The sequence below is a fragment of the Antechinus flavipes genome, chromosome 4 (assembly GCF_016432865.1).
Source record: "Antechinus flavipes isolate AdamAnt ecotype Samford, QLD, Australia chromosome 4, AdamAnt_v2, whole genome shotgun sequence".
Classification (NCBI taxonomy): domain Eukaryota; kingdom Metazoa; phylum Chordata; class Mammalia; order Dasyuromorphia; family Dasyuridae; genus Antechinus; species Antechinus flavipes.
The window spans coordinates 191,774,186-191,778,233 of record NC_067401.1 but is presented as its reverse complement, the minus strand read 5'-3'; positions in this window follow the sequence as shown (position 1 = coordinate 191,778,233).

Genomic DNA, 4,048 nt, shown 5'->3' with positions numbered 1-4,048 from the left:
CTTTTTGGGTCTGTAAATCCATTTGTGAAGAATCTGCGCCGACCAGAAGGGGGTTCCCACAACTCCCTGTCTTGCATCAAACCTCATCATTTTTGGCTCCCTGACTGGGAATCGAGGGGAGCCAAATCTCATCAATCATGCAATAGAGTGATTCCATTTCATGAATGATGTGAAAGTTAGTGGAAAGCAGAAGAAGCGCTAGGCTTGGATTTTAAAAGCCCCCAAGATTCAGATTCCCCAAGATTCACTTCTTCTAATTACTAGCTGTATGATTTTTGGAAAATAGTTTACCTTCTGTGAGACTCAGTTTTCTCATCTATACAATAAAGTAGCTATTTGCACCATCCATCTCATGAGGTTGAGAGAAAAGTGCTTTATTTAAGGTGGAAAACACTATCATAAGCTAGAAAGTCATAATTCATCGATTTCCCATATTTCTTTACTTGCATTCCTTCAAGGGAAAGCTAAATTGATTTAAAGTTCTTGTTAATGAAAAACACTTGTGCAGCTTTGCAAGGCTGGCTACCAGATCTTACAAGGAGACCTTTCACTTGAACCTTATTCAGAAAAAATTAAATTAAAATCTTTGAACAGTCACAGGTAACTAATAAACTTATCTAGTCTGTGGTTCGGCAGAAGAGAAACTGAAATTCAGAAGAACTGTTTGAGTTGTGGTTCTGCCACTTTGAATAAGTCATTCCCCCTCCTGTAAGTCTCCTTCAATTTCTTTATTTGTAAGATGAAAGGGCTACACTATCACCATTACCATTTTTTTAATAATAACTTTTTAATGACAGAACCCATGCCAGGGTAATTTTTTACAACATTATCCCTTGCACTCACTTCTGTTCCGATTTTTCCCCTCCCTCTCTCCACCCCCTCCCCTAGATGGCAAGCAGTCCTATATATGTTAAATACACCATTACCATTTAATATTGTATTAGAAATGCTAGTTTTGACAATAAGAAAAGAAAAGAGATTAAAGGAATTAGAGTAGGTAATGAAAAACCAAATTATCACTTTTTGCAGATGATATGACAGTATATGTAGAGAATCCTAGAGAATCAACTAAAAAACTATTAAAAATAATTCAAAACTTTAGCAAAGTTTCAGGATACAGAATAAATTCACATAAATCATCAGCATTTTTATATATCACCAACAAAGTTCAACAGCAAGAGATACAAAGAGAAATTTCATTTAAAATAATTGTCAATAGTATAAAATATTTGGGAATCTATCTGCCAAGGGAATATCTGGAACTATATGAACACAACAACAAAACACTTTCCACACAAATAAAGTAAGATTTAAACAATTAGAAAAATATTGAGTGCTCTTAGATAGGTTAAGCAAATATAATAAAAAATGACAATACTACCTAAACTAATCTATTTCTTTAGTGCTATACCAATCAGACTCCCAAGAAACTATTTCACAGACATAGAAAAAATAGCAACAAAATTCATCTGGAAGAACAAAAAGGTCAAGAATTTCAAGAGAATTAATGAAGGAAAAAAAAATACAAATGAAAGTGGCCTAGCTATACCAGATCTAAAACTATGTTATAAAGCAGCGGTCATCAAAACCATTGGTATTGGCTAAGAAATAAAATAGTTAATCAGTGCAATAGATTAGGTTCACAGGACAAAATAGTCAAAGACTATAGTAATTTAGTATTTGACAAATCCAAAGATTCCAGCTTTTGGCATAAGAATTCACTATGTGACAAAAAGTGCTGAGAAAATTGGAAACTAGTATGGCAGAAACTAGGCATTGACTCACACCTAACACCATATACCAAGATAAGATAAAAATAGGTTCATGATTGAGACATAAAGAATGATATTATAAACAAATTAGAAGAATATAGGATAATTCACCTCTCAGATCTATGGAGGAGGAAGGAATTTGTGACCAAAGAATTGGAGATCATTATTGATCACAAATGAGATAATTCTGATTATATCAAGTTAAAAAGTTTTTGTACAAACAAAACTAATGCAGACAAGATTAGAAGGGAAACAATAAACTGGGAAAACATTTTTATATCCAAAGAATCTGATAAAGGCCTCATTTCTAAAATATATAGAGAATTGACTCAAATTTATAATAGTTGAAACCATTCTCCAATTGATAAATGGTCACAGCATATGAACAGACAATTTTCAGATGAAGACATTGAAACTATTTCTAGTCATATTGACAGGGAAACCCTAAAACTGTCCTCCTTGAAACTGTCCTTCTTGACCTTTGGAGTGAGCCTTGAAACTGATATCTCTATTGAACTGAAAATTGGCTCAGGACCACTCTCAGTAAGTGGTTTCATTCAACTGGAAATCTAGGCCTGGAGGCAATGACAACATTGAAATAATCTCATTCAATTGAAACTTCAGATCTCTTTTAAAGGGCAACTTGGGGCTCATTTCTTTACAGAGGCCCAAAAGCAGAACCATGCTAGGCCAAGGAACCTCCTCTTTCTTTGTCATAGCTGCCTGCCAGGACCCTGCCCCTGAGAAGACACCCTCTTCTTAGTGTTAACAGCTTTCTTTATCTCTCTCTCTCTCTCTGCCAGGGATTTCTCTGCTAGACCTTTACTTCTCTGTCAGGACCTTGCCACTGAGGAAGTCAGTCTCCTAGCAAAAACTGACTTCTCAGTGCCAATAAACTTCCTTTTGCCAGTCTAACTTTTTGGGTTCATGAATTCTTTCATGTTGGACCTGCGCCGACCAATAGAGGTTCGCACAACTCTCTGCCCTGCGCCAGACCTCATCAATATGAAAAGGTGATCTAAATCACTATTGATCAGAGAAGTGCACATTAAGACAACTCTGAGATACCACTACACACCCATCAGATTGGCTAGAGTGACAGGGAAAGATAATGCGGAATGTTGGAGGGGATGTGGGAAAACAGGGACACTGATACATTGTTGGTGGAGTTGTGAATACATCCAGCCATTCTGGAGAACAATCTGGAATTATGCTCAAAAAGTTATCAAACTGTGCATACACTGCTGAAAGGAAAACAGAATGGTTGGATCTGAGAAAACTAAATTCTTACACAGTGGGCCTAAGGCATGTGGGACACTTATGACTATTCTTTGAACTAGGTTCTCCCCGAGCAATCTGGAATTATGCCCAAAAAATTATCAAATTGTGCATACCCTTTGACCCAGCAGTGTATCTACTGGGCTTATACCCCAAAGAGATACTAAAGAAGGGAAAGTATGTGCCAAAATGTTTGTGGCAGCCCTGTGTGTAGTGGCTAGAAACTGGAAAATGAATGGATGCCCATCAACTGGAGAATGGCTGGGTAAATTGTGGTATATGAATGTTATGGAATATTATTGTTCTGTAAGAAATGACCAGCAGGATGAATACAGAGAGGCTTGGAGAGACTTACATGAACTGATGCTAAGTGAAATGAACAGAACCAGGAGATCATGGCAACAAGATTTTATAATGATAAATTCTGATGGATATAGTTCTCTTCAACAATGAGATGACCAGTTCCAATTGTTTAGTGATGAAGAGAGCCATCTATACCCAGAGAGAGGACTGTGGGAACTAAGTTTGTTTCACAACATAGCATTTTCACTTTTTTTGTTATTGTTTACTTGCATTTTATTTTGCTTCTCATTTTTTTCTGGTTTGATTTGCTTTTTCTTGTGTGGCAAGATAATTGTATAAATATGTGTGCATATATTGGATTTAACAAATTTCTACCACGTTTAACATATATTGGACTACTTGCCATTTAGGAGAGGGGGTAGGGAAGGGGGGATTGGAACACAAGGTTTTTCAAGGGTTAATGTTGAATAATTGTCTATGCATATGTTTTGAAAAATAATAAGTTTTAATAAAGGGGAAAAAAGGACAAAATTTTTTAAAAAGATGAAAGAGTTAGACTAGATATTGCTAAGCTTCCTTTAAACTCTAAATCTCAAGGGCCATTCTATCATCTTATGAAATCAGGATGAAGTTGGTAAGCCAAAAAATAATTTTGATTTTATAGTCAAATGCATTATTTTTCTTCATAGGCAAAA